Below are 24,290 nucleotides of genomic sequence, written 5' to 3' on the forward strand. Positions count from 1 at the left end.
AGCTTTCTGAATGGACTTCCAGCAGAAAGGAAATCTGGAATTGCTTCAGCTCTCAGTATCTAAATGCTTCCCAAAATAAAAAGGGCATCTGTTCGTGGCATATCCTCTTACTTTTTTTTTATGTTATTTTTATTTTATTTTTGTTATTGCAACACTTGCATGTAGAAGAGCTCTCTGTTACTCATACACTGAAACTATTTTTTTGGTGTTGTGACACAGCATGTGATTAGAAAAAAAATAAAAAATGTTGGTTGGATGGAAAATGTGAAAGTTTGGCAAATAAAGTATATTTTCTGTATTTTCTTGTTTAGAAGATTAAGATTTCATGTAATCTCGCACCCTTGGGCAGATGCTATCTGTTTTCCTGTCCAGAGCTTCAGGCTATAACCAACAGGAGACAAAAAAGGAGGCAGAGGAAACTGTGAGAGACCACAAGGCTTTCTTAATGAGCTTTTAAACAAAAATGCAGCAGAAGGGCCATTTATGCACTAGTTAAAATACTGGAAACAATGATTATGAAAAAGTATATTTGATTTTTTAAAGAAAATTGATGAACAATATCCACATAGACAAAAAGACTGCAATATTTACTTTTTGCCTTCTCTATTGAATTATTCTTGAGACATATGTAATTATAAAATATGCATAAATTGATTGTATTGAATGAATAAGTGAATCCATTTGCCTGTGTGTATGCTTGCCTATAACATACTCCTAAATATATAAGTATATGGAAAAACATTTTATTTTTTATGTTTTCTCATATGCCTTTTTCTATATGTAGTGAGTTGAGGATGAATTTTTGTCAAGACATTTTTAGAAGACCAAATCTGTAAGAAGTAGAGAAAGAAAAAAAAAAAAAAGTCTTCTTAAACAGCAGTTGAATCATTTCCTTTCAGAAGATATGAAGAAAGACACAATAAATAAACAAATGTTGATTTGGAGAAATATCAACAAAGGAAGACAGCAATTTTATGAAAGAGCTTACTAGGTAAGGAACTTGCTAAGGGGAGGTTTAATGCTCAGTTCTTCCTCCTGACAGAGGCATACATGTACACAACTGTCAAAATATCCAAAAAATATCCAAAAAAAAAAGGTCCAAATTATTAAGAGAGGGAATAATCAAGGATAGCATAAAATATTTCTCTGGGTATTTCTCTTTGATGTTGTTCACCTTGTGTGAACAATTAAGCCTTTTACATAAACCTTTTACATAACCCAATACACAATTAACACCCCATTTTCTCAACTAAGAAAGCTCCAACAGAAAGAAGAGGAAGCCTCAAAAAAAAAAAAAAAAAAAAAGTGATTCAAAATTTACTGATTGCATCAGTAAAGCAACACTTAGAGACACATTCCCTTCTCCAGAGGTTTATAATGAGTTATTTACTCTCTCATTCAATTAAAATTTAAATATTTTGTACAGCATGGAACAGCTCCCATGGGAAGGACAAGGAAGAGTTTTCCTGTTATGGTGAAGGAGACATGAATCTATATTATTTTAGCCAGAGTTACAGGTGAATCTAAGTCTTCCAGTGCCAGAATGATTGCCCACTTGTATTGAACAGTATGATGAACATCTGTCTGGATAGTTTCTTTACTGCTGATTCTAACTTATTTACCAGCGAATTCAATCAGCATTTAAAAATACTTTGAGAGTACATATATTATTTTCCATTGAATATACTTTTATTGCAACTTTTCAAACATTTTACCAAAAAGTGAATTAATTAAGTAATTTAAAATTATTGTAGGAGTGTTTATCATCAGCACTATTCTCTATGACATCAGTTGATTCTTGGAGGAGAAATGGGAGAAATGTCATCTTACATATTAATGTTATGATTGTGATCCACCGAAACATGGCCTGTGGTATGTAATTTAGAAAAACAAACCTAATCTTAAAACCCTTACTATTACTTTCCACAATGATTTAAATATTTTTCTTTTGACACCACCATTTAAAACTAAAGTTTTTTGTTTTGTTTTTTTTTTAGACACTTCATCTGTATCTGTTTTATCTTAAAGTTTTCATAATTGAAACATACTTAGCTGAAATAAGTCTTGCAATCTTAACAAATACAGTGAAACACTTTATCTACAAATCAAAAGATATGTTCCTCCCATTCAGATATAACCCATGTTTAAGCAATCTGTTGGTTCATTCAGCATTAGCTTATTGCTTACAATCTGATACCAGACCATATAGCAAAAATGCATATGTGCATTCATCATTCTTGTCTCTTTTTTTTCATTTAAGATAGTTGAAAATTTATTTTATTTTATTTTATTTTATTTTATTTATTTTATTTTATTTTATTTTATTTTATTTTATTTTATTTTATTTTATTTTATTTTATTTTATTTTATTTTATTTTATTTTATTATTTTATTTTTATTTTCCAGTGTTATTGGTATGTCATGACTCTTAAGGACTATTGGTTTTAAATATGGCCTTTTTAAGAGTCTGAAGATAACAGAAAAGAAAAATGAAACAGCATGACAGTTTTCAATGGCAGTTTTCATCGTGAATCTGTAGAACTTAGCTGAAACACTATTTTATCCTCAATATTTTACTTAGATTGAAAGTTAATCTATCATTTTATTTTCTTAATATTGTTTTGGAAAAAAAAAATTGTAACTACATTCTTATTCTTAGGTTTCTAGATGTGTTCTTTCATTGAATTTTGAGTGTCACAGTGGTGTTATTTCTGTATTTTTGGCTTTTCCTCTAATAATAATTTTTGAATTACTCTTTTCATACCAGGTATCCAGTACCTATTCATTGACACTGTTTGACATGTGTTTTCACCTATCATATCATCTGTGTTAACAGCAAAAACTCAAAAAAATCTACATTGCAAACACAGACAATCTTACTTTTTCCTGTAGATCAACTTATTTCTCTCTATATATACATTATTTATTATTTTATTCCCTTCAATAGAATATTTTTATTAGGGTAATATTTTTTCTTGTTGATATTATTTATTATTTTTTATTATTTTTATGTGGTTGTTGTTGTTGTTGTTGTTTTGTTTTTCACTTAAAAAGGAATTACAGTGAGGTGTAAAGAGGAATTACGGTGAGGAACATTGTTTAAATGCATAGAGATGTTTTTAAAAAAATATTGTTTCATTATTCTGTGATTCAAAACCTACCTGTAAAAGTCCAGTTAAATCTTTATTAAAAAAATTATTTAATTTACTCTGTTTTCAAAAGCATGTATAACTTCTGTAGTATGAACAATCTAAAATAAACTATAGTTTGTTTTGGCTCCATTAAGTTCTGTTTTCATTTTCTATTTCAATTTCATGAACACACAGTCACTATGCTTTATTCAAAGATTTAATCTTTGTCCTTATTTTTGATGAATGAACTGTTTCATGAGCTACTACATTAACATAAATTGATACATCCTAAATTTCAGAAATCAAAGCAAGCTACGAAAATGTTCATTTCAATACCAAGAACTACCAGGCATTCTTTGGAACTGCAAAACCTCATCTGAAGTCCATGGGGTCACTTTCATGGTGAAGTCAGTTGATATTTTGTCCCAGATTTCAGCTGATGTATGAGTGCGCTGGGAAAAGATTATAGTGAAACACGTTTCACACTCATTCCCTTTTCAATCCAGTGAACATTGAGTATGTGAATTTAAGTCAAGAGGTGTCTTCAGTTTTTCTAGCAAACACTTTTGTAAACCTGTATGTATTATTACATAAGATTTATTCCAGCCATTGCTTAACAATAGAATTAAGACTACATGTACATGTGTTTCAAGCCTGTGTGAAAGCCAGTATCACTTGCTTTTCTTTTATTCTTAAAGAGAATTTTTATGATTCTTTCTAATCTTTAATAACTATTATAAGAATAAGATGAAATGAATAAAGGCATCCAGAAGCAGTCAAAGCATCACTAAAATTAAGAAATCCTAATAAGTACATTCGATAAAATAATTATCATATGTTCATTCATCACAGTAGCAATAGTAGTAATAATGAAATACGATCCAATAATAAAGTACACCAAAAGAAAATGTAGCCGTTAAAATAAAAAAAAAAAAATCATCTCCCTCTTTTCTTTCACTTTCATACCTCAAATATTCCATTTAAACAATATAATAGCAAGATAAATTGTGTAGTTTGGATGATATTGCAAGAATTTAGCTATAAGCATGAGATGATAAACAATGTAGTAATTGCATTTTCACATGGGAGAATTGTAATGCCTATTATTAGATTTATTGCGTGATGCAGTGATGAAATTCTTGCCTCATTAAAATAAGTAGACTATTTGCCAGCGACTTCAGGAGAGCCACAGTTTCAGCCCACATCCTCAGCTCGTAATTCAGCATGTCTCCACTGAGTTCATTGATTCCAAGCCAAATCACACACACTAAGGTTCCCAGGCACTATTTTCTTACATAACTTCCAAATGCAAGGGATAATACCCTTTAAATATCACATAGCAGTTTAGTTCCTCATATATTTAGCAGGAGAGGAATGTGACTCTCTAAAGCATGCATCATCCACACAGACGCATACTGAGGATGTCCTTAACTACTCCTTGGTAAATTAAATACCTTACGCTTTATTTCATGAATTCTAACTGTTTAAGAAAGGTTGGACTTGAACAATTCTTTGAATTCCATCCAGGAAAACACAGGGTATACAGAAAATAGTGTTTGCACCAGTTTAGTGGCCCTTGTCCCATCCAGCCTGAAGTGGATAGTGGTCCCTTTCTCAGATGTTAGGGTACACTTTATTGTAGGAGTTGTCCTTCACATGAAAATTAACACTACAACCCTGAGTGAGTACCGTATTACAGGTGTTTATTACAGAGGAGGAGGAATATAATTCTAGCTGGTTTCACTGAATTCCAGCATGAATAACTTCATTCTGCCTACATAAGAGATTCTCTAATAACTTCATGACTGATGTCTTGTTTCCTGCATCAGAAATTTTCTGGGCAATGGCTATTCTTCAACGTATTGTTGCATGAAGTATTTGGATCTCATTGCTGACAAAAGATACTGCAGGAATGTACATACTGAAGTTCAGATATGAAGCTATCAAGATGTCTTTTTTTTTTCTTTTTCCTTTGTTTTTGTTTAAGTCTATTCCTACCTCTCCCAGTTTTCAACTTCTTGATGAATTTTTGCTGGCAACTATTTCATTTTACTTCCAGCTGGCAGATCAAAAAAACACCTTCTTTGAGAGGTGATGGTAATGCACAAGCAGACCAGAAGATGTGTAATGTTATGTAGCAACCCAGCCAGCTTCTCTCTGCATTTCTCTCTGCTCTCCCAGATGCTTATTAAAATTGCATTCCTAAGAAAGGTTGGACAGGTAATCCAACCTTCAACCTCTAACATGGCAACAATTTATAATGTTTTGTGTAAAATAATCTGTCATGTTCTCAGTGAGAATGTAGTTTCCTACTATGTTGATCTATCTCAGCCTGAACATAGAAAACACTGTTTTTTCTCCTTTTCTCTAGCCTAGTGGATGGAAACTTATTTTAGAAAACACGTGTTTTCTATATAGAAAAAGCTAATCAGTAGTCATACTAATCAAAATTCCTAATTAACTCAGCCAGCCTGCTCAAAAGAATGTTCTGCCATCTAAATAATGTGTGCTTTCTGTTAGGGTCTGTATGGCAAGAGTGAGCTAACTTCCCTTTGACAACAGCAGAATAAGTCTCTGGTATTTATGTGGAACAGAGACCATTATTGTTGCAATTTTTCAGGGATGTCAGGTAGGAAAGACTATACTCAGGATCAGGCCATTTGATGGTTACTGTTCTTGTAAGAAATGTGCTTCATCAAATGTCATTGTAGAGTTTGTTTTAAGAGGACCTGTGCTTCATTTAGGAGACAGGACAAGCACGCACAGGACAAAATTAAAGTTGCCTGTGCAGTGCTTAACATAGCATATCTAGAGTTTAAAGTAAATTATCTGTGCACCAAATGAGCTGAATCTTGTTGAAATGCAATCATGTCATCTAAGTAATATTATCTTAATGTAGCTTTTTTTTATAAGCCTATTAGCTATACATCCTACTGAATTATATGAATGTGTGCTCAAGGACAATAAATTACAGAGCCCATCCAATCATCATATCCATCTAGTAAAGCACACTTTTTAATGTACATTTAACAAAATAATGATTTGAACAGTTGACTATTTCATTTTCACCAGACAAACTGATGTGTCCATATTTCTTACAAATAAGAAAAGGCTCTGGCTGCAGGAGGTAAATGTACATCTCTTCAAGAGGAGTGATTTGTTCTGAATGCAATTCTTCTCGGGGATGCTCAGAGACTGGCAGTTTGACCTACTGTACATTGTTTCCTCTGCAGCATTTTGCCAGCTTCATATGTTTTAATTTCAGGGCTAATGTCTTTCAATGTTCTTTTTATTGGAAGTAGTGGAGCATTAATGAACCAGTGTTCAAGCCAAGAGACAATGAAAGACAGTTCTACTTTATCTTTGCAAAGATAATGCTACAGGCCAAACAAGTGATTTACTAATACCTTGACATTTCCTGTTAAGTGAAAAGTTTTTGTTTTTTTTTTTAATAATAAATAGTAAAATATTGACTACCATGTAATTAGCAACAGGCCTTTACAAGGTTCTTTTCAGATCTGATTGACAGTGTGTGTTTTAGAAGGTGTTTTATAGATACCTTTTAGAAGAAAAACTTTTTTTTTTTCTTTCTAAATGAAGCCATTGGCTCCAGTGTTATGTCACTCACTAGTTATGAATGCAAGGCAACTGTGACACATAGCCTAGTCAGAGTTGTTATTTGACCACTACTAACAGGACAGGTGTGCCCTTGGCCCTTCCGGTTTATTATGAGCTTGTTTCATTCTCTTTCTCTCTCTTCCCTCTCCCCCTTCTCCCCCAAGTGTCTGTTACTCACCAGGTGCCCATTAATCATGTCTCCTGTCCTGCAAAGATAAAGATTGGAGCGCAGATCCAGGCAGCTGCTGCAAGATAAATACTCTGTGAGTGGACATGAACCCAGCAGGCTGCAAGGGTCAAACATCCTAACTTAGAATGGCCCACAGAGCCCAGAAACTACTTTGGAAAATAATAAAATAAAATAAAATAAAATAAAATAAAATAAAATAAAATAAAATAAAATAAAATAAAATAAAATAAAATAAAATAAAATAAAATAAAATAAAATAAAATAAAATAAAATAAAATAAAAATATTTAAAAAAAAAAAGTGGAGGAGCAATGAAGACAGAAGTACTGAATATGAGGACTGAGATGAACAGCCACTTCTCTAATAACTGTCTATTACTCTGCAACTTATTTGAAATGGATGAATGAAGGTTATATCATCACAACATAGTTTAATGCTTGCAAAAATTCTCCACAACTCTGGAAATTTTATTACAGTGTCAATCTCTCATGAGAATGAGTTTAATGAGCCCAGGCAGAATACTGTGCTAATGCAGATACTGATACTCTTTTTCAGGTATTCACACTAGTGTGGAGTGGTATCACCTCCTGCTGGCACAACTATCTTTGTCTTGACATACCCATAAGAGCCTCCTCAGAAAAGGAAAAGTCTCAATGCAGTACATCAATCAAAAATAAAATGAAAAGCACAGAAATGTGGAAAAAATATCTAAAATCAGGGTGCTGCAGGAGCACCCTGCAAGTAGTGGAAGTAGTTTTCCACCCAACTCAGACCTGTGCGCATGTTCAAAAGTTCTGTAACAGAAGAAACTGGAAAAAAAATAAAGTGAAAAACATGGACTGGCAGGAGGAGACAAACCATTAATATATTTTAGCAAAACATGCTGGGAGAGAGGATATATTTTCTCTGTGAAGCTTTGGAGTGCTGTGAGATAGAAGAATAAAATTGGATGGCTGTATGTGAGTACAGGAATTGCTATTTTGATCTGTATTTCTTCATTTCAACAAGGAAAAAAGCCAGCCAACAGAGCTCAGCAATGTAAGGTTATGTAAAAATAATAATAATAATAATAACCTCCCATGTAGTAGGAAAGGAAAAGGAGAAAATGACAGTGAGCTGACTTCCAGTGTAGGAGTATGAAACACATAAGCAATATCAAGATATGTTACTAAGTCCTGCTTGAAGTTTCATGTTATATTTCCATGATGGGTATGTGGTATAAGTGTGGAAGTGACAGAACAGTCACATCCCTTCACTCTACATTATCCATCAGATTAAACAGTGAAATGCTAGCTTAATAGAGATCATTTTTTGTGGGGTGCTATTAGAGGTACACTTTATTTTCTGGTATATTAGATCTTGAAGCTCCAGAGACCTTCAATGGGACAAATCTATGAACTGAATGATTGTGCTTGGACTACTCTGGAGTACCTTCATAGGAGAATGCAAAAGCATATTGCATGATCTCTCCTTGCAAAGCAATCATAGTCTAGTGCATTTGCAAATAGATGGATTTAAATCCATTCCAAAACACTGTAGGCTTCATTCTCTGTTTCTCCAGGTGACCTTCTATCTTCCTCTCATCAACTCATACTAACCAGCTTATATAAACTAATCCTTTTTCTTTTTAATGTCCATTTATTTGGTAATAGTCTTTCCAAATCATTTGAAACCATGATACTGGTGAGTATATGAATCAGTCTATCCTGACAACTCTCTTTAATAACAATAGATGAGATTTCTCAATACCAGCTAGGTGACCCAGAAAGGAAAGTACAGAAGATTGCCTATTTTCTCGACTAGAGTGGGAGATATCTTTGTGTTCTTTGTGCTTCTTTGCACTCCTCTTATAGTAAAATGGTGCTTCTTTCCACTCCTTATCTATAGTAAAATAGTAATTGAGTTGCACAACACAAAATTAATTGTTACTTGCTGATGATCCTGCTTCTGACCCTGGAAGTCCGTGAGAATTTTGTGATTGCCCTTCTTTAGCCAACACATTGCATATCAGACAAAGATGAAGAGTGAAAGCCAGGATAAGCCAAATGTTGATCTCAGAAGATACTACCAGGAGGAGTATTTTAGGCAAACCATTTTTACTTGGAAAAAACTCATACATTAAATTTAACCTCCAACCTCCTCCTCCCCGCCTCCCCCCCCCCCCCCCCCCCCAAAGGAATATAGTAGGCTCAGGTTTTGTTTGTTTATTTTAAAACTTTTTAGATCTTGAAAGCAATTTCTGGTCACAGCAAAAGCTGAAAAATCTGAAATTACCTGATGGTCAAATTACCTGACGATCTCCTAGGAAAACTGGAGCTAGATCCGTCCTCCCCTACATTTTAAGAAAATTCCTGCTTAACACTATTATCTTAGCACTATTATCTTAACACTATTAATCTTAGCTATTTCAGTGTGGGCTACTTGCTACTTGAATATTCCAGTTTCATGGTGATGTAAAACATTTTCATTGAAAAAAATTAATGAAATAAAAAGTTCACTGCATCTTGTCTTTTTGGCTTTTGCACTCATATCATTTTTCTGATCTGAATAAGTATATCTATTAATTCGATGTCTTAAGAGATTCCAAACCTTAAAATAAATAAGTAAATAAATAAAATTAAAAACATCATGGAGGCATCAGATGATATAATATGAAGATCCCTATCTCTCCCACCTTTTAAAATCCATTCCTCATCCTTTTTCTTTTTTTTTTCTTTTTTTTTTTCCCCTCAATGGATAACAGACTGCCTGTAAAATGAAAAAAAAAAAAGTTTCTAAAATGTATTCATTCTTTAAAAAGCAATGTTTTTAAAGTATTTAAAAATTAAACTCTAATTATATTGACAAAACTCAAAGTCTCATCAGTCTCAACTCTATTTTTAATCTTACAACGTATCAATATAAAAGAGCGGTTGATGTTAATAACAAACTAATGGGTGGCTTATACCACTTGAATTTTTGGTTGGAGCAGATAGAGTTAAATATCTTTTATCAGTCACATACTTGCTTTTGAGAAGTTCTGAGAGCACATGAAAGACAGTAAGGACTTAGAAGAGAATAACGACAGATGAAATCCTACCTTACATCTGCCTTTATATATGAAAGAGATTACATTGTATCCAAATCAGGCATCCAGGGAAGGCAGATGAGAAATTAGGAAGCATGTAAAATACAGCAAAAAATGGTTGTTAAAAGGTTATAATCTTTTAAAATTGACAAGCCTTCTTGGCCAGATTACACATACCCAGGAGTGCTGGAGGAAGTGGGGGATGAAATTGGCAAAGCATTAGCAACATTTTCACAAGTTCACTCAATTTTTATTCACTTCAAGAGACAAAGACGGATCTGAAGATAGGGAAAATGGGTCACACTGTTTCTTTACTTCAAAAAGATGAAGAAGAGGAAGGGATACAGACATGATAAAGTTGGTTCAGTCTTTTTGATAGTGTTGTAGGAACAGTGAAAAATGCTATGAAGGCTTGGGAAAAAAAAAAAAAGAAAAAGAAAAAGAGAGAGACTTAAAGCATAGCAAAGGGTAAAATGTCACACTGTTTGTTCAGCACTATTCAATTAAGGCCATCTCACATCTCTCCAGAGGAAAGCATTTCTCTGTGCTTAAGTGTATTCACATTCTTGGGATGATAAAATTGTGGTAGATAGGGAACCTCAAAGAAGAAGAATCAGTATACACCCTGCTAATTTTTCCACATCAAAATTATATGTACCTTAGAAGCACCTTTGGGAGCATTCCACCTCAGAGTCCTGGAGAGAGACACACAAAACATGAGATACATTTCTGTAGTTCCAATTCCTTCATCAAATTCAAAAAGACTAAACCTTTAAAAAAAATACAGAAAAATGAAAGGACAAAAATAACAATTCTGATATGCTATATTAGGATGTGATCACATTTTTTTTCCACATACATTGTAGCTTAGGTCTTTTTTATGCCCTTGACTACAGACAACAAAATTTACCTGCAGTAATGAGAAGCTGTTTCAGATATCCTGCATACAAATTCAACAATTTTTCTTGTTGTGGTTGTTGATAGTGGGTGTTCTACCCACTTTAAATGAAAACCATGATTCCCAGAAGAGCTGAGATTTGATTTACCTTAATCTTGACTAGCTGACAGTTTTGTTGATCTTTCTAGATGGCTTAAATTCTGAACTGTGAAACTGACTATTTTGAAAGTTAAGAGTAATGTGTGAGCATAAAGGCAGTGACACTGGTCAATACAAACAACAGATACCATTACATGAAATCTGTAAATGCTATTAGCTAAACTCATATACCTCCTACATTTTTCTTTAAATAGATGCTGCATAAATACTGCCTTCCTTTTATGTGTGGACATTATGGTTCTGTCCCACTGTGCTTGTTTGCTCTGATGTTGTTGATGAGAGCTACCTTCTGCCATTGGAAACTGGGGCAGGTGTGACTTCATGCTGCTTGATGGCTGCATGGCAAAGCCCAAAAGTATGTGATGGAGCAATGCTAATAAGCACTGTACTTTTGAAATGGTACTTAATTTCAGAAAAGCTCAGCAATGAGAGTTCTACAGAACCAGTGTCCCCTAAACTGCAGGCATATCTGTTTTAAGCCCATATTTATCTGTTCTCAAAATGCAAGCACAAAGAACAGTAAACAAAAGATTAGATGAATGGAGACTGTATTGACAAGTTAGAATCCAATTAACTGATGTTTTGAATAGCATTTTTTTTGCTTGTTCCTCTCTGAATATGATTTATTTATTTATTATTATTATTATTTTTTTTTGGTAGCATCAGAGCTTTCTGATGCAGTGACAAACTGCTGCAGTAGTGTAACTAGGGAGGCCATTTGGAATGTGGTCAATAAGACTCAAGTGTAGAAACCCCATGCAACGCTACAGGTGTGGGGCAGAGTGGCTGGAAAGCTGTGCAGAGGAAAAGGATCTGGGGGTGTTGGTCAATGTACTCGCCTGAACATGAGACGGCAGTGTGCCCAGGTGGTCAAGAAGGTCAATGGCATCCTGGCTGGTATCAGGAAGTGTGGCCAGCAGGATCATGGAGGTGATTGTCCCCCTTTACTCCGCTCTGGTGAGGCTGCACCTTGAGTACTGTGTTCAGTTTTGGGTCCCTCACTACAAGAAGGACATTGAGGCCCTGGAGCGTGCCCAGAGAAGGGCTATGAAGCTGGTGAAGGGCCTGAAACACAAGTCCTATGAGGAGTAGCTGAGGGAACGGGGGTTTTTTAGTCTGGATAAGAGGGGGCTCAGGGGAGACCTGAAATGAAGTTGTGGGGAGCTGGGGGTCGGCCTCTTCTCACAGATAACTGGTGATGGGACTAGAGGGAATGGCCTCAAGTTGCGCCAGGGGAGGTTTAGTTTGGAAATTAGGAGACATTTCTCTTCAGAAAGAGCAGTCAGGCATTGGGACGGGTTGCCCAGGGAGGTGATGGAATCACCGTCCTTGGGGCTATTTAAGGAAAGTTTGGATGTGATAATTAGGGACATGGTTTAGTGGGTAATATTGATGGTAGGGGATGGTTGGACCTGATGACCTTGGAGGTCTTTTCCAACCTTAATGATTCTACAAAAGGTACTAAAAATGGAAGCACTCTTTCCCAAGCATGTTTCTTTCCGTAATGTATTAAAAGAAAGTCAAAAAAATGGATATCTTTATTACAATATTAAACTTCAGCTGAATAGGAATATATAGGTTTGGTTAATTCTTATTCTATAGCTTTCTTAAAAGCTTAGTGATCTATTTTTTCAGGTAATATTGTCATAACCTGTTATTCAGATGAGAAAATTCACCTAAAACCCATGTACAGCCATTTCGAAAATCTTGTTTGCAGTCAAGAACACATTTTTGGAGGGCTAATACTCCATCATCTTTGTACTTTTACTACAGCTTTATAACAGTTTGCATCTCTTAAGGATACAGAACAAAAATGCTTCCATAATTAAAACAAACAAAAAATAATTGGATTTTTTTTCCTCCCTTTTTATTAGCAACTACTTCATGCTCTGAAACTAATGAAATATCTATTAGTTGGCATCATAATTTGATATTAGTTATAATCTTTAGTCCAGTTTACAAGCTTGTATTTTAAAGTTTTCAGATGTGCAATACAAAAGATTTGCTCTCTGAAATAAGTGTGCATATGTAAGGGTTGACTCTACAGGCAAGAAATGTCAGTGGTTTCCCAAGAGACTCAGGAGAGGAACATAAGATGTAGCACTCTACATCTCACAGCTGGAGATTTAGATTAATCAGTAGGACTTCTGAGGCTCTGACAGGAAAATTTCATTTAAACCTTTAATGAAATAAATTTAGATCAAGATATGTAAGTTAGACACCGCTGTTACAAACTGCAATTAAGCTCTGATTTTCAGAAGAACAAAAGAAACTGTCATACTTTTCATTGGATAAAGTGATATATTTTATCAAAGAAATATTGTGGAATAACCAAAATTATGCAGATAATCAGATTATATACTAAAAAGTCCTCTTAGTATAGTGAAATAAGAAACTTAACCTGACGTAATATCCTATCTCAGCTAACACTTCTTTCTATTAAACTAGACTGAACGATGATGTCTTGTATCTAAATAACCACTTTAAAGTCAAAGATAATTATGTGGTTTGGAGTTGTGTTCTGACACAGATCTGATGCCAGCTCTCATCTAACCTAACTCAAGGCTCCTAAAACTTTGATACCCCATGTGGGCTAGATATCTGTGTATAGTTTAGTCATAGTTTTACTATGTAGTCCATAGAGACAGATAAGCATGTCCAAGATGATTCACACAATTTGGGTGGGAAGTTTTTTCTTGGATGTGGCAATGAGTCACAAGATTCAGGTCTTTACATCACTCATTGGAAGTTCCCCTTTTATCTATAAAGGGATTAGTCAACTGGTTTAAAACAAGAGCACCTAGTTTTGATGCGTTAGTGAAATGAACCTTATCCATAAATAATGAATATAATTTAGCAGGTAGCTCCTTTGAAACAACTGGATACTTTTCATGGCAAAGTCTTGTTTCTCATTGCTGATTGAACCAGTTGGGTTCTGCAAATAAGAATCAGCTTTAATATGTTAAAAAATTATTATGAGAACTAAGAAAAAAACTCAGTCATTCAAAATACTTAGTATTAAATTCTCATGCATCATTGGAGGTGGACGAACTGAATAACTGAATCAAACTCACCTCTTTTATGAAACAATTATGGATATAAGTCAAAAGCAGACAGCACTGTATATTATTTAGCAGTGGACCAACAGAAATCATTGTTCCAAGGACAACGGCAGATCTTTCCACTTATTAGAAGGACAGAGACAGACTGCAGAAGAAGTAAATAAGATCAGTAAAGGTGGAGGGAAAACTGCAATACAAATTATATCCTAAACAAATTGTAAGTACTGTTAAGGATCCTGGGAAATTTTTAATGAAAATCTCATTAAAGACAGAAGAAATATTAAAAAAAAAAAAAAAGGCAAACAAAAAATAGTGATGTTGAAAATTTAACTGGAATTGGCAATCTTTAGTTTCCTCTGGGACTAATCTAAAATAAGACTGGAGGGTTGTGCTGATCATTGTACAAAATGTGATTTTTACAATTACAAATCCATCTTGGAACACTCAGATTTAACAATTTTTCGACTTTGGATTAGAGCTCTATCTCCCAATTCCTTTTCCTCCCCTCACCCTCAGAAATATTTTCTTCTGCAGATTCTCAAAGCCTCTCAGTGAATCCATCACAGCAAAATGAAGACCAGTTGTTAATATTTCATGAGACTGATGATTACCTCTCACCACTTTGGCAAGATAAAATAAAAAAATAATGTTTATGGTATAATAATTAGCAACTTTGGAGATGATTCAAAAACAGATGCCAGTAAGACTTGACTAGAGATGTCAAAAAACAAGGAAAAGAGACTTCCCTTTTCAAGACTGACACGAAACCATGGTTGTCACATGTTAAAGTTATGAATATTTCATGTTGTGTGGAAATTAATATTTAATACAGTCAAGTAGTGTAGTGCCCAAGTACTTGGCACATTTCTTTCAAAATGAAACAATAAAAATGCTTAACTGTATTCTATCAGTTTGACTTTGAAACCTTCATATTTTACCATTCTGAGACAATGCCAAGTTCTGTCCTACAGCACTAACACAATAATTTAGGAAGTTACACATGTAAATCTACATGACAACAACAAAATAAAAACAACTTGTCTTTCAAAGCTGTTATGATACTGGAATCAATATGTGTATTGACCATTAATGGAAGAATTTATTTGAGAAGCTTTCTGTAAAGGACAAACACAAACTTCAAACTGTTGGTAACCTTGTTTTCCACTTTTTCTTCCTTTGCCAAGGACTCACTTAGCATCATACACAATGTATGTTTTTGAATAAAACTCACAGCTAATGCTGAATAATTTATGATAATAATAATGATGACAATGATTCTAAAAAGCATTTACGATGATACCTCCAGCAGTCAGTGCAGAGCAGGCCCGAAACAGCCTAGATAAATTAGATATAATGTGGTTGATTGTGCAGGATCTTAAAGACCAACTTGCTTTTTTTTTTTTTTTTTTTTTTTTAAACAAGGAACTCCATTTATTCATCCAGAATGTTCTTTCCTGGCCCCCGTGTTTTTTATAATTTACAATTTATAATTTCACTGTATCACCACATCCATTCTTTTGTATATATAAAATGAATATTATATGAACTTGTTCTGATTCAATTCTATTTGTTTCTCTAACAAATACATGAGGGCTGGCTTCTGTCAAGGCAAGGGCAGACAGCACAGTTGACTCAGTCTTTCAAACTTGGGTTAGTGGGAACAGTTCAAAGCAGATGAAAGGAATTTGATTCTCCTCCTGTGCCTAGTGGAAATTATTCAAAAGATTGGCAAGTCCAACTAATGTCTGAATTTGTCATGAAGACTCAAATAATGCAATATCTTTTGTTTCCGTAATTTTAACAGGACTAATTTAATCACCTATTATATAATATCCTATTTCAACTCTCTAAATTTGTTTTCACCAAGAACATCTGATTAGATTTAACATTCTATATTCATGTTACAGAATATGTCTTAAATAGTCTCTTTCATGAATTCATATTTACATGGTACTTAGTATAGCTTTTAGGTGCCAGCAAACATTTACTATAAGTTTGTACAGTACCTTATTTCACTTATATTTACAATTAAAAGTCAGTGTATTTTTATCCTGTCTTCTAATCATCAGTATAATTTTATTATTAAATGGGAAGAATTATGCATATTTTTAATGAGATCTGCATTGTTGTTGTTGCTTTAAACCAAGATAAAAAGTAAATCAGATAAAATTTTTTTTTTTTTTAGGAAGCACATATTTTGCTGCCTTAAAGAATTGCAAGTCATTTAAATCCATTGGAAAGGTAGGAAATGTATTGCTGCAAAATTATATCTACACCGAAATTTAAACTCCTTTGGTTTCCTGTTTCGATCCATATCTTTCTGAGGTGATTTTTCAGGAAGAACTGCCTTATCAAGTTGAATATCAGCAAAGCTGTCTTTTTCCATTACTGAGCAATCAACAAATTCTTCAAAGATCACACCATGGAAGCAGATAGTGAGAAGAATTGTACCATTTACCATGCAGTCAACTAGAGAATGTTGGTAACAAACATTTAAAACACATGAGAAATCAAATCCATGCATACATTCACCCCCGAACATTTATCATCGACCTTCTTTAATAGGTGCGTAAGTCAACAGGTGAGCTAAAATCTCCTATACCCATATCATTTTGTAGACAGACAAGGAAACGTTGTTCATTATGAATTCCCTATTATATATATTTTTTATTTTTTTTTCTACAGACAAGTTTGAATATCTCACGTCTCTTTATTTAATTAAACATTTTGGTGTATCTTATCTTTAAAAAAGGCCACAGTTAAATAAACAAACAATATTATGGCAATGAGGGTAATGAACTTCACAAGACTTTCATAACATACAGTAAATTTTGAAACCCATGGCAAACTTAAAAATATCCCTTTCGTCCGTTTTTTAGCACTTGACTGGTATTTTCTTTGCATTCTTTTATAACTGAAGATGTGAGTTGGCCTGTACACATTTAATGGTAGCCTAACTAAAAATGGATTGAATTACATGCACTTAAATTACTATGTATATCTTTATAAATGCTCTAGTAATCTTCCAGATAAGGGTTAAATTCAAGAGCATCTATTATGTTATTTCTGTATTTTTCTCAGTGATTGATTGAAATAGTGTGCTGCAACAACCTTATTGAAAATTGAATTGGTTTTAAATATATTTTGTTCAAGGTTTTTCCATTAAGAATAGTGACTAAGTGAAATTTGTGGTACTTTTGACTAAATTCCAACTTGATAGGAAACCTTGTTAAATTATTCAAATAAACTATTTCACAATGTGTTCAATGTATTTAAAAAAAAAAAAAAAGGAAACAAAAAAAGGAAACATTCTCACATGAGCTTGATATGAGCTGATCCAATATTGTTTAGCATAAGTTTTCAAGTTTTACATGTCATCACATAATTTGGAAGCAAAAATAGTGTAAGAATGAAAATTCCTGTCAGAAAGGAAAAGGTTGTTCTCCCTAGACCAGTTAAGCATTTTTGTGGGGTCTGTTCTGTTCTTCACACGTACATAAAATATATTTAATTTTAAAAACACATAAGACAGCAGAAAACATTCAAGAGACATCAAACAAGAATATAGACTGAAGAGATTAATTTAAAAAACTTAAGCAGACAAGGTACTCTTCCTGTGGATTATATCTTTATATAGATATTAATGTATCTTAGTCTCATGTAGTTTACCAATTACACCCATGGACATTCTTTCTTCTAAATAAGAAAATCCACACTGTCAGGGAACAGCAGATGCTGGCTACTCCTTCAGGGCCAAGGAAACTAAGGTGACCCAGGACAAGCAGTGCCTACCACAGTAGGGCACCATCCTGCACGGGTTAATAACAGGGCCCATCAACAGCTATCAACAAGGCAGGTGATGAATCATGTCCTGGATGCATCCAAGGTGTCCAGTCAGGAGCAAAAGAAGGTGGAGCCAGAAACAAGGCTAGGGCCTATCTACAGTACATGTCCAAGGTCCATCAAGGAGGTAAAGCAAGGAATAGACACAACTACAGTATTGCTAAAAAGAGAACAATATGCACTCAGAATGAGCTCAAATGTAGCCCCAGGCTCATAAGCAGGGTGTGGGGAAAGCCCAGGTGAGGGTGGTCAGGGCCATCAAGGCCTGTTAGTACACTCAGGGCCCTGACAAAACCAAATTCCCAGAGTTAGTTGCAAAGAGATTTTTAGCATCTTTCTCACTGTGGAAACAAGGGAAGACCTGGGTAGTGAGATATATTCTTCAGAGTTGTAGATGTCACACAGGCTTAAATAAAAAAAGCACTTGGAAATGTTTGACAATAATCAGTTTTAAACACTATGCTAGTATGCTCAAGGGAACCATTGTATATATTAAACTTCCATTTGCCTTGTGTTATTTTCTTTCCGTTTAAAAGAAAATGCACATCTAGGCTCCATTTATAGATTTGGGCCCTATTACTCCAAAGGTCAATTAAGGGTAGGAAGTTAATCATACATTTGAAGTTCTGCAGAAGTGCAAAACATCGCCTCACTGAGATGCTCAGGGTGAACTATGTTCAGTCCTTGATTTGGCATGCTCTGGCATCTGTATCTTGCTTGGTTACAAGAAGTTAGAAACTATAAATTTCTTGTAGTCTCTGATAGGGTGGTAGTAGACAGACTCAGATCAAACCTGCTTATTGAGGTAAGAATTATGGTTCACTTTGCACGCAGCTTTCCAGCCATACCCAGAAGAGATATTTTTTTTAATTCTGTCACTTATGTCATTTTGATCACATGGCATAAGGAAAAAATGTGACCTTATCCTGCCAGTGATCAAGCATGCTTAAAAGGGAGCTTCCAGCTTTGGAGCATGGAAAAAATACAGTAATGTGCTCAGGGTAATATACCCCTCCTCTCTGCAGAGTATTTGGGTGCATTGACAGAGAGACCTTTTTAACCAATGTGCAATGTTTACTCCAGGAAGGTTGGCTTTCCACTCAGAATGCACTAAGACCTCTTTATCCTGCATGTCTTACTTAACTGATAAGTAGGTGGGGTTATTCCATTTATGTCTGTGTAAAGTCCATTTATTTAGGCTTTTAATGTTAATCTTTGCAAAGGGCTGACTGTATATTGCAAAAGCTGTAAACATAAATTAGAAAATTATTTCTTTAAGTATTTTGCAGGGGACTTCCTTCAGAAATAGGAGGCCTGAGTTGTAAACCTCATCTCATTCTTGTGGTTAACTGTGTCCTGTGAGCCTGTCTACTGCATTCTGAACTCTGAACTAATGTTTTATTTATTTATTTTTTAATGAACAATTAAGATGTTTCCAGAGGACAGCAAATAGTACCTTGGAATGTAAAATATATGCAAGATTTTTTTTAAATTTATTATTGTTTTTAAAAATAATGGGACGTGTGATAATTTATTTGGCTCCAGAAGGCTTTTTACACTGCCATTAAGGATCAGTCCCCTGAAGTATAAAAATAAACTTTTCTATCCACTCAATTTCTGCAAATATAAAAAGCAGGAACCCACTGGGTGGACCAGTGCCAGTATTCTCACAATGGTACAAATTGCTTTGTCAGTATCAGCCAGGCTTCACTGTGTAAATTCTGCCAGAGTTTAATACAAAATGCTTCCTGAGCCAGGAAGATAGGCCAGTCTATGAAAGCTTGAATCAACATTTTGGTAGCTTCATGTTACTGGTTTGCTTTTGTGTTACTATGCATCTGCCTTACTCATTTCCCAATTCCCAACTTCGTTTTTCTAAATCCTTCTTGATCAGATTACATACAATTAAATTACCTCACTGAACAAATCATGTTCATAAATTTGTCTTATTGATTGTCCAGAACACAGTGCTTCAAGAACCCAGTGTGCTGCATGGCTCCTGCAAGACAATAAGATGATTTATTCTAATGGATGACCTATTTATGATGGAAAAACAAATCTAATTTCAATTACTGCTTTAATTAGGATGACTCATGAAAACTGGAACTTATGTTTTAGTGTAGGTCAAATAAAAATGAAGAATGATTATTATTTATTATCAGCCTTCTTCTATTTGTTATTTATCAGTATAAAAATATATTTTACTTTTCTTGTTGACAATAAATTTTCAGGAGAAAAAGGATCTGGATACAGCTTTTTCTATTCTTTTACCAAAGCCTGCAAAAAGACATCAATATTATGACTGATAATACTACATGACGTAGCTATCTATAGTGAGCAACAATAAAAGAAAAAGATAATCTGCTAAATCATGTTTCTGTATATTAGAAGGGCTTTCCACAGTCCAGTTTCCATTAGGATTTTTCAGAGGAGTAAGGACCAAAGAAAGAAGAAGTAACAGGACCATTCCTAGTTGCACTAGGTGGAAGATTGTTGGAGAAGGAGAGAGAGGTTGTCCACTTTGTCATCTTTTTCTGTGTTTGATCTCCAGAAAAGCCAGACTAGGACTTGTGTGTCATCAGAAAGTGTTTGTGTTAGTAGGATACTGCAAGTGTCACCCCTAAAAACAGTAATTATGTGCCCACTTCTTCCATTTCTGAAGAGGCAGCACATAAAGCTCCCCAAGACATATCCGTGACTCTGTCAGAAGTCTTCAGCTTAAGTTCGCTCTGATTCCCATTTATCCTTTTCTATTAAACTTCTAGCTCTACGGTGAATGAAACAAGGCTTTGTTTCACTGCTCAGAAAAGGCTTCTATAATCTCCTAGTGACTAACATATACTTCTAATTCTTGTTCTCTATACTGTTTTGGAGGGTCGAACTCTCTGGTCAAGTCTTTTCTTGTCCTCAGAGTAGCTTCTCAGAGTAGCTTCTCCTGTAGTGTAAGTTCCTGGGTAAAACACTCCTGGAAATGTGAATTCCCGGAGGAAACATACATTTATTGAAGGGTTGAAACATTAGGAACATAAAATAAAAAAAAAAAATAAAGCACTTTCTTTTCTCAAATTCTTTCAGGCAAATAATCATAAATATGATCCGAACATGGTTCTTTACCTAACTTTTACCTTTCACTAACAAGTATATGGTAAGACTAAACTTGTACTTCTGTACTACTAAATATTAAAAGATACTTACATGGAACATACATCTCAGTCTAAGTCAGAAATTGCATATGACTGTACCATAGTCAGAGCTATGAGTAGGAATATTCCAACTCCATGAATCCAACTCTATGAGTGTGCAGTACATCAGGTAATGGACAAGTACCAAAACGGACAAATACCAAATACCAAAGGTATATTAAGAAATTAGTTTTCTCAAAGAATGATGTTTATAAAACTGAGTTTAGAAAAGTTAGTCCTTTTATTTTGCTGATTTAATTATTTTTGTTTGGTGGTTGTTGGCTTTTTTTTTTTTTTAATACTCGGTTTTTGATTTTAGATAAGAATGAAAGCAAAAGACTGAAACAGCATAAAAAACTATTTTTCACCGTATTTCTAGTATTTAACAAATTATATTGTAGACTTTCTGAATTTCTAAGCTCTAGGAACATGAATAGATTGGGTTACCTAATTTTCAATTTAAATTTTCTGAAACCTTCTTTGAAGACCAGTCAAAGTAAATGGGAGCCTGTCCAATAATTTCAATAAGAAAAATTCCTAATTATTCCAGGAAGATTAGCATTTGACAGAAACTATCAAAGGAGTGGAATTAGTTATAAATAAATAAATAAAAATGAATAAATAAGTTAATTAATTAAAAGTATCACTACTTGCATGCATACATGCATAGTATAAGAAATAAGAATGTATACAACAACTTACAGCAAGACATATATATACATTATTTTTTTTTCTATACACAGCTCAACAGCTATGGCTGAACTAAATTTAGTAATTTCATTACCATTTTGGTTTCAGTGGTAAAATGTCACCAAGTTTTTCATAGGGACTCCTTTCCTGTGACTGTATTAACAGAGATTTCTATTAGCTTTCCATCCATATGCCAGTGAATCCCAGGGATCTTTCATGTCTGAGATCCAAAGTGACTGTACTGAATTCCATCCAGTATCTGTAGAGAATACGAACGCTTACCATGAGTATAAAATAATAGCAGAAGTAAAATGGTACTGACATTTATTTAGAAAAACAAACAAAATAAAACAAAAAAACACCACACAACTAAACAAAAGCATAGATATCTGGACTTGAATTGCAATTCAACTGCAGTTTGTATTGTAATGAACATGACGTCCAGTGGAGTAGCTCATAACTGTGATATCGTATATTGTTTTAGACGTGGGAAGTTCCATTTGATGTCACTGGGAGAGCTGCACTAGTCCAAATGAACTTGAAGAATGAATGTGAGCTTCTAAAATTAGTTTTGTCTATGAGGAAGTCATTTTTGAATAGACGTCTCTGCATTATCAGAGACTTCCAAAGTACTTGGACAGTACCCTCAATGTAACTTTGTGAAAGTAAGACTATGAACGTGCCTGTCTTGCTGGCCATAACTATTATGAATCTATAGTAAATAATTAGCATGAATGGCCAGCAGGAGTCAAGCTACAGGCAATTTTTTAGTTAGTTAAGACTTTCTGTGCCAAAGAAATATATCTGGCTTAGCATACTGGAATCTATTAACTTCTCGTCAACTTTGAAACTCCATTCGGCCTTTTGTCAGGTAGAGATTTATTTCTAAACTTTGTAGAATATTATTTGTTGAACAGCCTCATTATTTGCTGATCTCCAAATGACTGATTCGTTGTAAGTACGTAGCTGATGCTGACGCTTTTTGCATTTGTTGCGACACTCTCCCTCTTATTTCTGGCCCTGCTGTTGTCTGGACACAGATTTGTCTTATTTTAGAAACCTTCTTTTGATCTTTTTGATCTTTTAAGAGATGTCTTAACATACACTTTTTCTTTCTTTTTTTTTTTAAAGTCATTCTTTCAGAAATACAATGTCCTCAAATCAGTTCCCAAAGACTATAAGTATAAATTTAAAACACATTTGTTTGAACTAAGTGTGTGGAATCTAATTCATAAATGCGTTTTTGTTGTTGTTGTTGTTGTTGTTGTTGTTACTAGTAGTAGTAGTAGTTTGGAAACGTCCAAGTGAGATAAATTGTAGTGGAAAATTGGTGCAAATTGAAAATGGATGGAAAAATATCATTGTGTTGTAACTAATGTACTTTTGCTTCCGCTCTTTTATGATTTGCCACAGTTTTGAAAGAAATCAACAGATTACTCTGCTGAGTTCAGGGGGAATTGGAATAGGTCTTCAGTTACCCACAGATATGTTCCTTTGATTTTGGCACATAGGCACATAAAAAAAAAAAAAAAAAAAAAAAAAAAAGGCAGCTTCAGAAGCAGCTTCAGTCTTGATAGACAAATATGTGTTTCCACAGAGTAAAAAACAAAATTCCTATCTATTCCAGAGGGACCAGTACTTGGCTCAGGTCATTGCTAAGAGCTGAACTTCAGTATAAACGCAAATGCACAAATGTAGCAGTACAAGAGATAACAGAACATAATTTTAAAGTGTTTAACTATCTGACCCTCTAGAGACAGTTAAAATGAAATCTTTTACTCCACTTTAGGCAGGACTGACTATTTTCAAGTACAGTTATCATAGTCTATGTTCCTGACATCTACAGTGTAGCTGTGTACAGTGCCTCTTACACAGTTATTTAAATACTGAAGAAATGAAAGTGCAACACACACACACAAAGCTGTGAGAAAAATCTCAAATAATTTTCTTCAGACAGGATCCTCTGTGAAGCTATTTTATTCACTATTGCAATGGCGGGCATCCTGTCAATACGGAGCGCATTTTAGTAAACAAATCATAACCTTTTATTCCCTATTACCCAATGCCTGATCACCTCCCCTGTTTCCTCATTGGCTGAGTACTACAGGTTCACAAGCTACTCGACGCTCCTCTATACCATATATGTACATTTTTTCTTTTTTTCAACCCTTTAATTTCTCCTTTCGTATGTTTTGAGAACTTGTGATCTTTGTTTTACTGTTCTCACACCGCTCATCCTGTTTTTCTCAAGCTTCTACCTTATTTTGGAACAGTGAGGCCTTCTACTGTCCACTTGTCTACTTAGCATTTCTCCTTATTATGACTACACAACTATCTTGGAATACAGAAAAGTAATTCTCTGCTGCAAAAACACAACTTTGTTTCTCACAAAGCTAGACTGTCTGGGGCCCTGTTCAGCATTTCTCACCACTTAAGTGTAGGAACAGTTTT

At 34.3% G+C, this 24,290-nt stretch overlaps 1 long non-coding RNA gene across 3 annotated transcripts in view; it reads right to left on the reverse strand.

Annotated features, from left to right (window-relative positions):
• Positions 1 to 3,446: 3,446 nt before the first annotated feature.
• LOC308189506 overlaps positions 3,447 to 24,290 on the reverse strand; it is a 34,227-nt gene continuing 13,383 nt past the window's right edge. The window contains exons 4-10 of one of the 3 annotated variants that reach the window (XR_013946402.1): positions 21,934 to 22,098; positions 19,882 to 19,966; positions 14,137 to 14,269; positions 10,664 to 10,700; positions 9,613 to 9,686; positions 6,928 to 6,994; positions 3,447 to 3,583 (exon numbers count right to left, since the gene is read on the reverse strand). This is a non-coding gene — a long non-coding RNA (uncharacterized lncRNA). Of the gene's footprint in view, positions 3,584 to 6,927; positions 6,995 to 9,612; positions 9,687 to 10,663; positions 10,701 to 14,136; positions 14,270 to 16,344; positions 20,933 to 21,933; positions 22,099 to 24,290 lie in introns of those variants that run through there. The other 2 variants (XR_013946403.1, XR_013946404.1) reach the window with 2 other exon arrangements.

Source organism: Anser brachyrhynchus (assembly GCF_964034855.1).
Source record: "Anser brachyrhynchus genome assembly, chromosome: 2".
Lineage (NCBI taxonomy): Eukaryota > Metazoa > Chordata > Aves > Anseriformes > Anatidae > Anser > Anser brachyrhynchus.